Source organism: Macaca mulatta, chromosome 9 (assembly GCF_049350105.2).
Source record: "Macaca mulatta isolate MMU2019108-1 chromosome 9, T2T-MMU8v2.0, whole genome shotgun sequence".
NCBI classification, from domain to species: domain Eukaryota; kingdom Metazoa; phylum Chordata; class Mammalia; order Primates; family Cercopithecidae; genus Macaca; species Macaca mulatta.
The window spans coordinates 65,877,887-65,895,656 of record NC_133414.1 but is presented as its reverse complement, the minus strand read 5'-3'; the positions used below and the strand labels follow the sequence as shown (position 1 = coordinate 65,895,656).

At 43.8% G+C, this 17,770-nt stretch overlaps 1 protein-coding gene across 1 annotated transcript in view; it reads left to right on the top strand.

The window, feature by feature from the left end:
* Nucleotides 1-1,343: 1,343 nt before the first annotated feature.
* RGR (retinal G protein coupled receptor) overlaps nucleotides 1,344-17,770 on the top strand; it is a 280,087-nt gene continuing 263,660 nt past the window's right edge. The window contains exon 1 of the mRNA XM_001086190.5: nucleotides 1,344-1,347. The gene's annotated coding sequence lies outside the window, so the exon portion shown is untranslated. The remainder of the gene's footprint in view (nucleotides 1,348-17,770) is intronic.

The following is a 17,770-nucleotide window of genomic DNA, read 5'->3' as shown; positions in this document are numbered from 1 at the left end:
TGAGAGGAGGAGGAACAGGGAAGAATGGGAGCCAAAAGGCACAAAGTTTGGAGCAAAGAGATCACCTATGAGGTAGAGCAATGAAGACAGCTTCCTTGGTGGGTTTGCCAGAGGACATCACCCATTCAGACAGGTAGGCAAACACCTGGCTTCAGGGGCTATAGAGAACATAATTAACACGGACAGGAACTTAAGAACCACACCAGGTGAGCCAGACAAATTTGAGCGATCCCGGCCAGCCAGCAGTGCCTCTGGTCCAAGTGCCTTGGCTTTAACTCAGGAACCCCAGAGCAGGAGGAGGCTCCACTTCCAATAATAAAGCACAGGTTGGAGCCATTGGACTTGCGCATAGAGATTTCAATTCTACTTTTTTGCCATAAACAAACAAAGCACCTGCTATGCGGTAACTGTAGCAAAGCAGCCATGAAAAGAAACATAAGTGAGCATTGACTTTGCCCAGGTTAAAAGACTACATCCCAAGTGGCTCATTTCTCAAAAGAAAAAGTGAGCCAGACCATCACTTCCCCTGCCCAGTCTCTGCCTCCCGCAGGCTGGGCCCGGGGCCAGAGGTTTAGACAAGACATCTTCAATCACTCTGTGGAATAAAGGTCTTCTGAGCCTTCAGCAGGGCTGGATCAGCCCAAATTCCTCACCCCTCTTCGACGTCAGAGGACAACTGTTGTTTCACCAAGACAGAGCTGAAAATACCTAAACCTCAGGCTGCAGGAAGAAATCAGCTGGAGAGCCAAGTGAAGAGCCAAAGAAGACTAAGGAGAGATAAGAGAGCAAAGGGTAAACTCAAACCCAGCCCACAAAGCAGTGATAGGCTCCAGGGCCTGAGAATCAGGTAAGAAACAAAGGCAGGGTGCAGTAACTCATGCCTGTAATCCCAGCACTTTGAGAGGCCGAGGCAGGTGGATCACCTGAGGTCAGAAGTTCGAGACCAGCCTGGCCAACATGGCAAAATTCTGTCTCTACTAAAAACACAAAAATTAGCCAGGCATGGTGGCGGGCATCTGTAATCCCAGCTACTCAGGAGGCTGAGGCAGGAGAATCGCTTGAATCCAAGAGGCAGAGGTTGCAGTGAGCCAAGATCACACCATTGCACTTCAGCCTGGGCAACAAGAATGAAACTGCATCTCAAAAAAAAAAAAAAAAAGAGAGAGAGAGAGAAAGAAAGTAAGGGAAGGGCTTATTTGAGGGATTTTCTCCAAAGATGAATTTCTTTTCTGGGCTGGTGTTTATGTGCCACCCATAAAGAAAGACCTTTCATGGAACCCAAACAGAAACAACAACCCAGAGCCCAGATCCGTCTCTCTGAAGCCTGGAGATATCGTACGGTGGGGAAGAAGAGAAAAGAAAAACCTGAGATTCCTGTTTCTTACCCTTTTAAGAGCTGAGATTTTGATCTTTTTTGTTTTGTTTTGTTTTGTTTTGTTTTGTTTTGTTTTGTTTTGTTTTGTTTTGTTTCAGACTGCCTTAAAGGTAATCCAAGGAGGGAAAGACCCTGCTTGGGAACTGTGGGAAGATGGCCTGAATCTCAGAGTATCACCCTCAGGAAGAAAAAGAAGAGACTGCACTGAAGAGATAATGGCATGCAATGTTATTTTTAAATTACTGGTTAGAATAAAAACAGGAACTATAAGGTGTTTGAATTCACACTCACACACACACACACTCACACCTGTTCCCAAAATGACGCTCACTTGTGGTGAAGCTAAACAGTGCAGCAATCTTCTTTAATAATATAGAGGAAAGAATGCCTTCTGTCACTGTTAAAACTGTCAGAAGATACATTTTCACAAAGACTGATAGGAATGAAGTGTGTCCTTCAGCTATATGGGAGGAAGCAAACTAATTTTGACCACTTACCACTGGAAGCACCTTTTGGCAGGGGGCTGTGTATAATTTATCTCGTGTAACCCTCAGAGGAGCCCCGTGAGACAGCGTTATCACCTCTCATTTACTAATAACAAAGTCAAGATTCATAGAGGTGTAGTAAGTCTCGAGATCTCACAAGTAGTAAGTCAGCAATTTCACCAAACATTTGCAAGTTGACAATCTGATCCTGACTTCTGCCCACTCCCCCAGCAAACACACCACCTCCCCCAAACCAGATCATCCTGAGAGGAATAATGGATAATGTGTCCCCGCTAAAGGCAGACGGGTTTTAAATCAATCCACCAAGTGACCAATTAACATTCTCCCTTCTATGGCCAGCCTCTGATTCCTGAAAGGGATGAGAAAATTCAGTGTCTTCTCAGCTCACATTGATATTCATCCCAATTACCCTCCTCCTTCTCCGTTCCTGCAGCACATAAATTACCAGCTCTGTTGTCAAATGCTGTATGTAATTGTGTTTAGCATAACATCCCAAGGGAATAGAAAACCCATCCGCTCTGTGATGGGCTGAGGCATGCCAGGGTGTGCTGGAATGGAAGTTGAAGCCTGGTATCCACCCCTCTCTCTTCCCACCTCCCCCAGAGGCTGGCAAGCTCAGGCAGGTCCAGGCCTGTCAGGAGTCACAAACAGGAAGAGAGATCAGAGTGCGAGGTGAGTAAGCAATTCCCACGAAGAAACAGCAGCACCTCTGCTTGTCAAACTGCAAATCTAGGCAAAATAGGGATATATATTTTTTGATGCCCAAGGAACAGGTTCTTTCCAGGACTATATTAGTAAATCGCTAGAAAGAAATAAACGTTTTAAAGTAATTCCTATGAACCAGGTCATGTAATATGTCCTCATTTAATTTCTGCTGCAGCCCTTGGGGAGGGTGCTATTGGCCTTGCCCAAGGTGACACAACTGGTAAGTACAGGGCTGGCAATCTGTTTTCCTGAATCCCTTTTCTGATCCACATTCTTTATCCCAACATCCCCCTCTGCCCTCCCAAGGATTTGCCTTACATCTAGTTCCCTCAGAACCTTTCTCTAGCTGACTACCCAGTTGGAAATCAACCAACCAAGAGGCAATCCTTGTAAAATCCCCTAAATTAATACAAGTGTCTTGAAAGCCAAAAAGAAATCATCCTTATCATCACTGCCAATTAGAATAAAGTTTGGCTACAAATAAAATGAAGAAAAGAAAAAACTATGACTTAACTTACAGCTCTGGTAAAATGCTCCAATATTGATGATAGACCCAGCCTTTTTTTATCTTCCTGTTCTGTCACTCGCAGAGTGTGGCTCATTCACAAAGTCATCTCCTGGTCCAAATGGCTGCTGGAGCACTTGTCTTCACCTCAGAATGCCAGGCAACAGGTGAGAAGAGATCAGGGAAGGACAAATGGGCTCTCCCTCCTTTAAGAAGCCTTTCTAAATTTTCTACCCATCAACTTCAACTCACGTTATCATCAGAAATACTCACATGCTCACACCTAGCTACAAGAGAGCCTGGAAAATGTTGTCTACACTGAACACACCGTCACCCTCTCTTACACTGGGACTGTTTTCCTAAGGGAATAGACAAAATAAAGAGAGTGGGTAGCAAACATCCACCTCTGTCACAATGGCCATCACCCCCCTCCACCGCCATCATCACCACTTCTTACTCAGGACTTTCTATGCTTCACACCTTTGTTCAGTTGATCCCACAATAACCCTACAAAGGGAACCATGACCCAATTTTACAGGTTGGGAAATAGGATGTGTTAGTTCATTTGTGTTGCCATAAAGGAATACCTGAGAATAGGTAATCTATGAAGAAAAGAGGTTTAAGTGGCTCATGATTCTGCAGGTGGTACAAAAAGCTAGCACTGACATCTGCTTCTGGTGAGGCCTCAGGAAACTTACAATCATGGCAGAAGGCAAAGTGGGGGCCTGTGTTTCACATGGTGAGAGTGGAAGCAAGAGAGATTCCAGGCTCTTTTAAATAACCGGCTCTCACATGAACTCAGAGAGCGAGAACCCACTCATTACCACAGGGAGAACACCAAGCCTTTCATGAGGGGTCCACCCTGATAACCCAAACACCTCCCACCAGGCCCCATCTCCAACATTGGGTATCACCTTTCAACATGAGATTTGGAGGGAACAAACATCCAAGCCATATCACCAGGTTTCACAGAGGCTAAGTAACTTACCCAAGGTCACAGAACTGAGACGTGAGCCTGGAAGATATATCTATTATTAATATTTGTCCTGACTTCAAACTCCATGAAGTGCCCATTTGACATAAATGTCTAATGTGATATAAGTTAATTAAGAAGAACTTTGCTTTTTAAGTAGAGGGTAACTGTCTACCCAAATATCACATCATGAATCTCTCTGTCTGGTTCCAAAGCCCGGGATTCTAACTACTGCACTACACTTTCACCCTCCAATGGTTATTTTATGTACTGAACAGTGATAGAGAAATTAGAGCATCAGGAAATCCTCAAATCAGCCAAGTAAGAAGCTATCTTGTATGCTTGAGCAAAAACTAACTATAGCACCCTCAGAAATCTCACCCTAAAAAAAGTTTTATCCCGATTTTACTGAGAAGAATGCCAGAAAGGCCAAGTCAGTGGCCACACACACACACACACACACACCCTTAAGCCCTACCTCTCTCAATCAGGTGGCAAGTATCATTCTACTGAACAAACACCCTGTTTGGCCCTTTTTTACTTGTAGCTAAAGATTCATTTCTCTCCTTAGCTTCTTCCTATTGTGTCTTAAAACCTTTTTCACAGCTATTTTGCTTAGGAGTTTTTTTCATGACATTTATTTCAAGAGAAAGGCTGACCTGGTTATAACCTCACTCCTTCGTCTGCACATCCTCAGGCCTAATTGGATCCCAAGTTCCCAAATGGGATAAGCAGGTCAGCAGCCAAGAAAAATATAGCTTTCCAGCCGCCACAAAAAGAGGTGAACATTGTTATTAGACCCATAAGCAAAATGTCAAATTATGGAAAGTCTTAGCCAATAGCATTATGGCCCTAGGTAGCTTGGCCAGGAAGATCACAGAGCTGCCTACTACGGTTCTCTTAAATGTTCTACATCAGGATTATGTTAATATACTATGCCAATACTAATAGCAAATATACTGAAGATGCTATTTGTAGAACTGGACCAGACACATCATTTCCACCATTTACCAGGTACCACTTCCAGGCCTATCACTGGTCAAAACTAGCGATACAGGAAGAAGAAAGCCCAGATCCTGCCCTCAAGCAACTCGTAGTCTAGTGAGTGAGCCAGATACATGAATTTATCATTTCAGACCACAGGCTTAGAGCGCTGGCATCCAATGAGTTCAGTGCTTTCAAAACTCAGAAGAGGATCATTCTCTCTGTCTCTCTCCCCCTCTCTCTCTAGGGCTATCTGAGGGGACTGCCTGGAGAAAGATGGGCCTTGACTCCTGAGGTCATCCAGAGATAGTGAGCCTCCCACAGAGAACCCAGCCCTCACTCCGGAGGCAATAATCAGGGCTTTGTCCCTGGCCCAGGAGAACATCCACCTCCACATGCATTAGTAGTTAGTGTTGACTTTTACCAAAGATTTCTTGGGGATACTGAGGAAATATTGAATCACACACTAAAGAAAAAGCACAGTTTTAAAACCCCTAGAGATATTTCTTTGCTTTGCTCAAGTTTTTGCTCAAGTTTTTCCCAGCTACTTCACCTCTCCCAGGTTCCCCCACATTTAATCTCATCAACAACCCACATCATCAGTACCCAAACACACCCCAAATGTCCAACTCAGCAAAAACAAGTCCAAAAAGATGGCAGAATAGGAGATGCTAGCTCTCATCACCCGCCCCACCAAGAAACACCCATTTGGTAACCATCCATAGATAACTCAAAATGGCAGGAGCCCTAGAGTCTAACTGAGAGGTTCTAGCACCTGATGGAGAAAAAAATTCCTAGAGTGGATGAATTAAAGAGGGTAAGAAAAACAGTCTCCCTTGATCTACTTTACCCTTTCCCCAAGGCAGCACAGACCTATGCTGAGATAGGTGTCCTGTGCCTGTGCTCTCTCTCATGAGGAAAAGTCAGAGTAAAAGGAATGGAAGACTCCCCACTTTTATTGGACACAGTCCAGAAGGACCACTTCTGTCTTGCTTCACTCAGAACAATGAGAGGATAAGCACCGGTGAATCATCTGGAGACAGCTAGGAGCAGGGTGGCAGCAGACAGTAGCTGGCATGTAGTTCTCAGCAATCAGCCAAGGATCCAGCTAAGCAGCTCACTGACTCCAGAAAGAGTTTTGCCCACAAACCCTGCAGAATAAACTGCTTATAGAGCTCCCCCACCAGCCAATGTGCGCTCCCAAAACCTGGCATGCTCCCACCACGGATGGCACATCCCTGTGCATGGAGTGCACAAGCTCCCACAGACAGCATGAGGATCTCAATAGCAGGGGAGGAGTATAGAAGCCAGCTTGACTCTGCTGCTATGAAAGATGCTGCACAACACTGAACACTTCAGGACACTGCCCTATGGAAAATAAACAGGAGGCTCTCAGCACCTGGCCTGGCTTTGCAGGATCAAATTCTAAGACTTCCCTGCTAGGAGGGAACAAGAGGAGTGGAGTTGGACACAGCCTTAGAAAAGGTCTGAGAACCCCAGATACTCAAAGACATATCAGCACTCCAATGTTCATTGCACCATTATACATAAGAGTCAAGATGTGGAATCAATATAACTGTCCAGCAACAGAGGAATGAATGAAGAAAATGTGGTATATATGCGGTATGTATACACAATGGAATACTATTCAGCTTTTAAAAAGAAGAAAACCCTGCCCTTTGTGACAACAGGGATGAACCTGAAGGACATTATGCTATAATATATATAATATGTGTTACATGTACAGAGAGAGGGAGAGAGAGAATGAGTTTAAAACAAATAAGCTTAAAAGAAGTATAATAAGACCTTGACTTAAGATAGAAGACAAAAATGGTAGTTAAGGAAAACTATCACTAAGTAAAAATGGATAGCTTCCCAACAGGCTGGCTAAAGACATACATGTGATGGTTTAGGAAAAGCAAACTTTCTCTAGGCTTTGAAATAAGAAAAAATATGCATTCCCTAGGTGTGTTTAAAGGGAGACTGTTTTTATGGTTAAAGAGAAATAGGATGCTGAGAACCATATCTTAGTAAATTATAAAATACTCCCCTTTTCTTCTCCTGTTCTCTTTCAATACAGTACTGAATCCCAAATTGTAACATAATTTTTTGTTTGTTCTAGTTCTACATCCTCCTTAAAGAATTTTTTGTATTCAAAAAGCAGAAAGCATACCCCAACTTAAATTGGTACTTCTCTCTCAGTTATATACGTATTTGACGGAAGTGACAAGCTTCAGTTTGCCCACAGGTTCACATCTAACTCACAGATTGAAGTGTCATTGTGGGATCTTCCCACCACAGAATGCTAGACGGAGGTTAGTTGGTGTCACCACACAAAAAAAGAAAAAATTAAAGATGACTACTTCTCAGTCCTCATTAGCATGAAAACATAATTGTGAATGTTATGTTTTTCAGAGACGAGGGTCATGCCTGTTGGAGCACCTATTGACTTGCAATCTTGTTGTCACTATCAGTCAAAAGGAAAGTATCAATTTATTTGTATGGCCTTTGTCAATGTTGGACTGAGAACATGCTGCATGAAATAATAATAATTAGCATTAAATTAGTGATGAGTGATGATAATAGTTACTGTTCATTGAGTGTCTTCTATTCTAAGTGCAAGCACTTTCCAAATAGTGTGTTATTTAATTCCTACAACAATCCTGTATATTATCCCCATTTTACTAAAGAGAAGCTGAAGTTGATAGAGGTTAAGTAACTTGTGTAATTCAAGATAGTTGCAAGACAAAATTCAAACCCACATGTATCTCCATGCAGATTGTGGAAGAAAATAATGAATATCTTCAATTGAAATGTTATTATTTTAGGGAAGCCTCTATGCAATATATGGCTTTGGAGACCATGCCACCAATGCCATGACAACCTAGCTCTTCCTATAAAACCTCCCCCTCTACCACCCACCTAATTCACATGGACATAGCCAAGACTCCTGACTTTATTTTGTCTATGGTGATCCAGACTACCTGGATGATGGTTAATTTATGCGTCAACTTAACTTGATCATCAGGTGCCCATAAAACTACTGGTTAAACATAATTTCTGAATGTGTCTGTGAGGGTGTTTCTGGATAAAATTAGCATTTGAATTGGTAGACTCAGTAAAGTAGATGGCCCTTCTTAGTGTGGATGAGTCTTTCCAAGCAATTAAAGACCTGAATAGAACAGAAAGGGAGGGCGGGGAGAGAAGAAGAAGAAGTAGAAGAAAGGAGGAGGAGGAGGAGGAGAAGGAGGAGGAGAAGGAGAAGGAGAAGGAGAAAGAAGAAGAAGAAGAAGAAGAAGAAGAAGAAGAAGAAGAAGAAGAAGAAGAAGAAGAAGAAGAAGAAGAAGAAGAAGAAGAAGAAGAAGAAGAAGAAGAAGAAGAAGAAGAAGAAGAAGAAGAAGAAGAAGAAGAAGAAGAAGAAGAAGAAGAAGAAGAAGAAGAAGAAGAAGAAGAAGAAGAAGAAGAGGAGGAGGAGGAGGAGGAGGAGGAGGAGGAGGAAGAGGAAGAAGAAGAGAGAAGAGAAGGAAAGAAAGAAAATAAAGAAAGAAAGAGAGAGAAAGGGAAGGAAGAAGGAGGAAAGAAGGAAGAGAGAGAGAGAAAGGGGGAAGAAGGAGGAAGGAGAGGAGAGGAGAGGAGAGGAGAGGAAGAAAGGGAGGGAAGAAGGAATTCTCTCTCTCTCTCTGCCTGACTGGTTGAGCTGGAACACTGGTTTCCTCTGCTCCTGGACTGAACTTTACACCATCAATGATCCCGGTTCTCAGGCCTTCAGACTCAGACTAAAATGACACCACCAGCTTTTCTGGCCACCCAGCTTACAAACAGTAGATCGTAGGACTTCTCAGCCCCCATAATCACATCTATTGGTTCTGTTTCTCTGGAGAACCCTGATTAATACACCCTGGTTCCGGATCATTGGCTCAGGAGTGACTCAAGATAAACAAGTCCGACATCTTTCTTCAGGAAATTTCAATTTAGAACTGAGAACATTCAGTCTGGTCCAGTCTATTGAAAAGAGGAAATGAAAATCCAAGTGCTGCGTTGAGGGCTTACCATGGTTTCTACCATGTGACCTGGTGGCAGACAAGGCCTGACGGCAAAGAAAGAGGAATGAGGTGGCCTTCAGGGGTGAGGAAGGTGGACAAGGTCTGCAAACACTGTGGGCACTCTGCTTCTGGTTCCCATTCATTCCTGAGGGCTGGCCGTCTCTCTGTCCTGTGCCCTCCTAGACCAATCTGTGTGCTTTTAACAAATCTCCCCTTTTATGCTTAAAGAAGATCTTGTCGATTCCTTGGGAACTGAAAGAACCCTAACTATTCAGGGTCATCTGATCAAAGTAGGTCTGGAGCTTCCTAGTGGTCTAGTTTCAGAAATACAACATGAATCCTGGGGAGGTTTGAGGACTGAATAATGAACACATACTTCAACTTTTCCCCTCCCAAGTGCCAGTAATCTCTTCTTTCAATTTGAAAGAAACCGAAAAACTATTCTAAAGTAAGTCTCAGGCAAGAATCTGAAGAGCCAGAAATCTATGTTCTTAGCTGAAGAGCTCAGAGGGCTGAGGCAGAATGATGGCTTGAGCCTAGGAGTCTGAGGCTACAGTGTGCTGTAACTGTGCCTGTGAATAGCCACTGCACACCAGCCTGAGCAACACGGCAAACCCCATCCCTTAAAAAATAATAAAAATGCACCCGATGCGGTGGCTCATGCTTGTAATCAATCCCAACACTTTGGGAGGCCAAGGCAGGCAGATCACCTGAGGTCAGGAGTTCAAGACCAGCCTGGCCAACATGGTGAAACCCCATCTCTACAAAAATACAAAAATTAGCTGGGCATGATGCAGTTGCCTGTAATCCCAGCAACTCAGGAAGCTGAGACAGGAGAATCACTTGGCCCCAGGAGGCAGAGGTTGCAGTGAGCCAAGATCATGCCATTGCACTCCAGCCTGGGTGACAGAGCAAGACACCATCTCAAAAAAATACAAAGAAAAAAATATATATATATAAAATAATAATACTAATAGTAACAGCCAGACATAGTGGCCTACACCTGTAATCTCAGCTACTTGGGAGACTGAAGTAGGAGGATTGCTTGAGCCCATGAGTTTGAGACCAGTCTGGGAAACAGAGTAAGACTCCCAACTCAAAAAAAAAAAAAAAATTTAGGCCAGGCATGGTGGCTCACACCTGAAAATCCCAGCACTTTGGGAGGCCAAGGCAGGAAGATCCCTTGATGCCATGAATTCAAGGCCAGCCTGAGCAACATAGCAAGACCCTACCTCTACAAAAAAAAAATTAGAATAAAAATATAGACATAAAGCAAGAACGTTTATGTGGGGCAATACCATAGCATGTGTTTTAAGTCCTAACAATCAGATTCATTATTAATTGCTGCCTTGATACCTGGCACAACTGGGAGGGCCTGGAATGTCCTAACCACAAGTTCTCCTCTCCCTTCACACCATGGATAAGAATCCCTTGGCCGGGCATGGTGGCTCACACCTGTAATCCCAGCACTTTGGGAGGCCGAGACAGGCGATCACGAGGTCAGGAGTTCGAGACCAGCCTGGCCAACATGGTGAAACCCCGTCTGTACTAACAATACAAAAATTAGCCAAGCGTGGTGGTGCACACCTGTAATCCCAGCTACTCAGGAGGCTGAGGCAGGAGAATCGCTTGAACCTGGGAGGCGGAGGTTGCAGTGAGTCAATATCATACCACTGCACTCCAGCCTGGGCGACAGATCAAGATTCCATCTCGTGGGAAAAAAAAAAAAAAAAGAATCTCTTGCCAAAAGACCCTTGTCACCAAATGGACCAGGTGCAGCTCCTCCTTATCCCTGAGTGGGGAGTCTTAGTTCCCTCCCAGCTCATAAAACATTTCAGACAAACTAACCACATCCCCTCCTGGTGGGAACCAGGAGTCCCCCTATCCACTTGATATCACAGAACCTGCCTCCCACAGTCTCTGTTCCCAAGTTCAACTCCGTTGTGGCCCTGTGTCTTTCTCCCCAGGCCATTAGTGTGTGTGTGATAAATAAATTGGTCTCAAGCTCATCTGTCCAATCTGGGCTGGCTGTCATGTGTTTGACCATCCCTACAACCCTAGGATTGTTCCCCAGTGGGATGAATGGGAAGCAATTCAAACACAGCAGCACAGAGATGGGCCAGAGGAAGGCCTGTGTGGGTAACACGAGAGGAGTAAGAGCCTTCTCTGCAAGGAACACCCCACCCCCACCCCACCGCCCCAGGATCCCAAGGGACATGGGAAAATTCACTCTGAGAGCAGTGGGGCATGCCTGAAGCCACTTGCCAGTTATAGCACCACCTGCTGGGGTGTTGTGCAAAATGATCTATTGAAAATGGCAAGGTCCAACCATCAAATGGTTACTAGACCATTAACTTCAGCATAACCTGTATAGAAGAAATCATAACCAATCCACACAGAGGTTCTCATGTTAACATTCAATACTTATTTATTGAAAAGGTTTTTTAAAATGCTCAGGCAAATTGTTTTTCTTCTAATTACAGCCACATGCATCTTTTTCTTAGTTCATTGTCTCAGCTCTGGTGATTGTCTTCAGTGGGTTCTTGACTCAATCAATGTGTGTTCATCTGTAAAACAGGGATGATAATAGCACCTACTATACGGGGCTACAATAATATCTGCATAACACTTAGAGCAGCTTCAATACACACAAGATCTTAGTAAGAATTAGAGAAACTTTTTTTTTTCTAAGTGGAACCTTGACTGGTCCTGACCTTTGAGAATGTCTACTCAGTGAGACCTCCACAGAGGTACGGTCCATCCAGGAAGACGAGAAAGCTTAAATGAATTGATGAGAGAACAAGACTACATAATGCATGATCAAAAGTGTTAAAATGTGCAGAACTGACAATCTTTCCAAACAGCCAAGGGGGAAAAAAAGAATAGCACGGGCTTGGCCTGCTAGCTAAGTTTTAGAGAAAAAGAACTTGATCTTGGCCTTAATGATGCATAAAATTGTTAGAAAGAGAGGAATGGTGTTACATATGAAATGAAACTCTAGTAATTTTTCACTAGGCACAGGCTTATGGTCCTGGAAAATATTGTAATTGGCAAAACTGCATTTGGCAAAATCATGTTTAAAAATACAAATGTCATTAATATGTTTATGTATAAGATATATTGAATATATATTCATCTATTATCCCCAACTCAAGCCTTAACCCCTCCGGGAAGGTGACCTTCTCTGAGAATCCATCACTGTCTCCTGTGGGTCACCAGTGGACCACGGCATACTTCCATGTGGCCCTGAAACTCCATAGCATAACTTACTTGGGTCTCAGGCTTGAATCTCTAGCCACAAACTCAACTGTCAAGTGAATATAACTTTCTTTACTTTTCATATGAATGACTCAGTTGCAGCTTAAGATGGCATAATTTCCAAGAGAATTATGTAGTACCAAAGCAGCAACAGGGGCAGAAACCCAGGTCCTCAAAATCATCTATCCACGTAAGCTGAGATGTCTGTCACCCTGCCCAGCCCTTGGTTTTTGGTTCATGTGAGTTGGCCTTGGGTCACTGACCCTGTCCTTGTGTTCTTCAGACTCAGGGCCTGGCTCCACTGCTTCCCTGCCATTCTAGGCACATGAGAATCATCCTGCAGTTAAAGTCCCTGATATACTGCCGTTTCTTCTCTGCCGTCCAGCCACCTTCCCAGGACTAAACCCAGTAGAAGGCTCCTGGGGTTCTCAATATCGGTGTTCTTATCATTTATCCAGCTCTCTTTCTCTCCCTCAAGCCAAAAGGCCTCTTTTCTAGTCTAAAGGTTGAAGTAGGGTTATTCATTTTATCCCTGAGTATTTGTTCTAGACCATGAGTCTTTTCTGTTCCCCATAAATCCATCCCATGTATCCTACACTACTTCACCTGCCCACACTGCACTCCTTTGGCTCTCCACCCCCTCATGCCCAAAGAAATACGTTACATTTTTTTTCATGTGGGTTGGGGTGCATTCCGTTCCTTTCCTAAGCTGCAAAATAATGTATAGGCTTTTCAACTATTTATGAGGACAAAAGAATAAGATAAAATATTTGTGTGTGCATGTATGCTTTTATGAGTTTATTCACAAATATCCCCACAAGTTAATTTATGCACACATGCGAACATATAAAGAAGCAGGCTTTGCTCCAGCAAAGCCTGGGTATTGTGTTCTATCAATATCTTCAAAACTTTCCAAACAGTTGTTGCACTAGAATCCTTGTCTCAAAGTCCCCCTCTGGTGGAACTGAAGCTATGACAATCAAATGGGTTGTTGCAGGGAATGATGCCTGCTGAAAGTTACCCCACAGAAAGAAAATACCAGGCAAAGAGTCAAGACTGATCTTAGCAATGGAAGTTCCACAGGTGTTTTCTGAATTAAATACCCCATGATTTTGCCTGGCCTACATTGACATTAAACTGCTTAATATACATGGAAATGTTTTCCAAAATCTGCAAACTAACAATGGTTTTATAATACAAAAAGGTGATTTTCTAGATACCAATGATTCTCAAATTGTGGCTGATGGACCAACATCAGTATCAGGGCATTTTGTTAGAAATAAAAATTCTCAGGCCCACCCTAGACCTTCGAAAGTCTGGAGATGACTACCAGCAATCTGTGCTTTCACAAGCATGCCAGGGGATTCTGATGCATGCTCAAGTTTGAGAACCACTGATATATGCTACAGAAAGGTGACCAAGACAGTGAGCTTTCTGAATGATCAGGCTCAACAGGAAGGTGAAGCCACACCGTGGGATAGTGGAGCTTTCTGCCACTTATTGAGTTTGCTTTGGGGCATGTCATTTATCCTTTCCGAGTCCATATAGAGAGAGAGACTACATTATATATGTATATATAGACTACATTATATATGAACTAGTTTACATGTGTGTTGTAACCAGTTCATACCTCACATGAGCTACCACAAGAATGATATGCAGCATGTGTTTGGAAGGTCCTCATAACTGGTTGTTGTTGTTGTTGTTGTTGTTGTTGTTGTTGTTGTTGTTGTTTTTGAGAAGGAGTTTTGCTCTTGTTGCCTAGGCTGGAGTGCAATGGTGCGATCTCTGCTCACTGCAACCTCTGCCTCCCCAGATCAGGTGATTCTCCTGCCTCAGCCTCCTGAGTAGCTGGGATTACAAGTGCCCACTACCACGCCCGGGTAATTTTTGGTAGTTTTAGTAGAGACGGGGTTTTACCATGTTGGCCAGACGGGTCTCGAATTCCTGACCTCAGGTGACCCACCCACCTCGGCCTCCCAAAGTGCTGGAATTACAGGCATGAGCCACCGCGCCCAGCCGGGTCCTCACGATTGTTAAAAAGTCATAGAAATATGAGGTAAGCAGGCAGCCAGCTTTTTGAAAAACCGGCAACCACAGCAGCAGAACAGCTTGATTGGAGGTTCCAGCACATTCTGAACAGCCCTCTGAGAGCCTGAACAGCTGCTGGGTTCAGCCTCACATCTCAACAAATGCAACAGCCATTTGTCTGCCCTTGCTGACACGCAGGAGAGCATCTTTCCTCCATTGCCTGCCGTCTCCTGGGACTGGGCTCTGAGAGCAGGCAGCCACTTCCGCTTGATGTCCTCCCTTCGTTGTGACTACAAAGGGTGATGACTTACAAAGGGCATGTTTTAAAGATGTCTGGCTCAGCAGTTCGCTGCACTGTCTTCAGATGCACTGGTGACAGAGAAAAGAGCAAGGAGAGGAGGACGAATGAGAAGAGGGCTGGATCAACTCGCCGCAACCTGTCGGCTTCCTCTTCCTGTCTCAGCTTGGCTTCCTGGAAGGCTTGCTGCTACTCCTCAGAAATGAAAGGGTAATTAGATCACAGACTGAGTAGGGTGTACGGCCTGAGAAGGAGGCTGGATCGGGTAAGCAGTCCGCTCATGCCTCTTACCTGTTTACAGAACAAAAGTGTGCAGCCTCCAAACAGACCTGAGCCCTGCTGGGAATGGCTGTCAGTGGGTTCTGTGGAGAGCAGGGGTCACAGCACATGAATATCAAAGAGCTCTCCCTCCTCTGTAGGTGGACTGTCATGATTCAGCCTCATCTTCTGGAATCCCGATTGGCCTTCGAGGCTGACTGCTGCAGAAAAACTGATGAGCATAAAAAAGCTATTCTAACCGGGCCATGATGGGTTCAGCAGATTTCCCTGACATTTAGGCATCCCAGATTGAAGGCAGGTTTCCCTCACTACCTACATCTATCATAGTACTGACATTTTCTAGCAAAGAAAAAGAGCAAACAAGGAAGACCTCCTTGTTGTGGATTTTGTTTCTTTGAGTCTAAAAGCTGGGGAGAAGTAGTGCTAGTTTACAAAAGGGGAAAAATTTTCTGCAATTGACATTTTTCTTCTACAAAGGCAGACGAGCTAACCTCCAAATCACTTCCAATTCTGAGATTCAAGCATCCCGGTGGTTCTATTTGCTAGGAAATATAGAAGACTGTAGTCCTTGGACACATAGAGTTACCATTTTAAGCACAAAATGCTGGGAGCTATTTTTACTTAATACCTAAGATTATTCTCGGGTGTTTAAGCCTTTCACCTAAACAGCACAGCCTGGTTCAAGCTTCAGAAGTACAAATTGAAATGGCATTACACTTTTAGCTCCCTGGTTCTGACAATAGACCAATGGGAAGAAGGGGCAGATACAACTGTCATGCAAAGAAGGAAGGATGAACAATTGCCTTTCTTATGGCTCTGGACAAATTTTCTACATTGATTTGGAGCTCATAACAATCCCAAGGAAGGAGGGAGGACAGGGCGTGCTTCTGGCCTCCTGGCTCCATATAGATGGCTCCAAAATATCACTGGCCCTGGCACTCTGGCCAAAAAAGACCAAGAAATGAAAGAATAATCCAAAAAAAAAGGAAGAATAGCTCAACCCTGTGGTTTTATAAACACAATTTCTCTCTTTTCTTACTGGAGCTCTCCTAAGACTGCAGCTATGGTTTTTCACATTCTTTATTTGTACAGATCCCAATTTAGCTCAAGGAACAAAATAAACCATAGCTCTCAATTAAATACACTCTGAAAACTGAAAGTTCATGTTTGGCCAGAGGTTTATTCGCATTAAGCTGAGGTCTGCAGCCTGGGAATCCCATTTTGCTTTACCTTGTATTTTATTTCCACTGTAAGAGGCTCAGGGCTGACACATTATCTCCAATCGGAAGGATATTTGGAATCTTTGCATAACAGTACAATGTGAAGCTGCAGAAATTCAGTACTGATCATCTTGTAGCAATGGGACACAGAGATTGTATGAGGTTTCTCTAAGATCTCAAAGCGGATCACTGATGGGTATGTGGATATCCCATAATCTATGATACTCTTTTGGGCTTTATAAATATTCAACAGAGTCCTCTTCTTGGGCAGCCCTGTGTTCGAGCCTCATATGATAGAGGCAAGAATTGCCCATAAAGTGCAAAGTTTTCGTTCAACACATGCCAACCAACCTCCACATCCTGAATTCAGGGTTTGCTGGGAAGAGAGCTGATACATATGTCCAGGGAGCATGGAGGCTCCTGGGAGAAGGCTTCAGACCTAGACCTAGCCTCCATTCTCTTTTGAGATTCAGTGTTCTATTACACATCTTAATTTCATGTCCTAAACATCCATCAAAAGGATGAGACGATAGTGCCTATATCCAGAAAACACTTAGTATTAGTTGTTGAATTAAACACTCAGAGCCTGGTGAATGGACAGGGTGGTTCCTGCCAGAGCAGCTTACCCGACCCATTCAGAGCACATAATGATGGATGCCTCCCTGCTGAGCTCATCTGCAGGGCGCCTTCTTTGTCTTATCTATGTGGTTACCTCTTTTTTAAGGGCTGCCTGCTCCCATTTGTGGGTTCCCTTTCTTGCTCCCTGTCATAGGACATCAATTCTCTTAAAATTCCCCCTCTCCAGGACTCTGCTCCTCAAACACACGTGTATACACACACACACACACACACACACACACACACACACACCTCACATCCCTCCTTTTCTTTTCCGCAGTCTTCCAGCTGAGTAGGTCATCATTCCATGCTACCCATCGTTTTCCTGGAAGGAGCTGGGGGTAGTTAGGATTCTTAAGAGTAGAAAAGGGATGAGTATAAAAGAGTAAAACCACAGAGGCTATTTAGGAGATAACCACAATAGTTCAGGTAAGAAATGAGGGTAGCTTGGACAAGGGTTGAGATAGTGGAGAGGGTGAGGAGAAATCAGATTCAGAGAGCTTAGGGGATTTGCTGATGGATTGGCTGTTAGCTGAGAGGGGAACAGAATGATGACTCCTACATTTTTGTTTTGAGCAACCGGATAGATGGTAATGCCATTTGCTGAGATGGAGGAGACAGAGAGAAGATTTGCAAGAGGTAGCCATCCGGAAGTCATGTCTGAACATAAGTCTTGAGGTGCTACCGCACATCTAAGCAGAAAGACTGAACAGAGGTAGATACATAAATGTGGAGCCAGGGATGAAGATCTGGGAATAACCATATATCACTACCTAGATTGTTCCCTCAAGCAATGGTGAAGCAAGGTATTTCAGCTAAACCAAATCCACTGGGTGCCTAATGTATGCCCAGCATAATGGGCAGACTAAAATGAGTGACCAGAAAATTTGCTCCAAGTCCCTAAACTAAGCAAGTGTGTGATTCAAATAGAGGTCATCTATTCTTGTATCTAATCATTTATTGAACATTTATTAG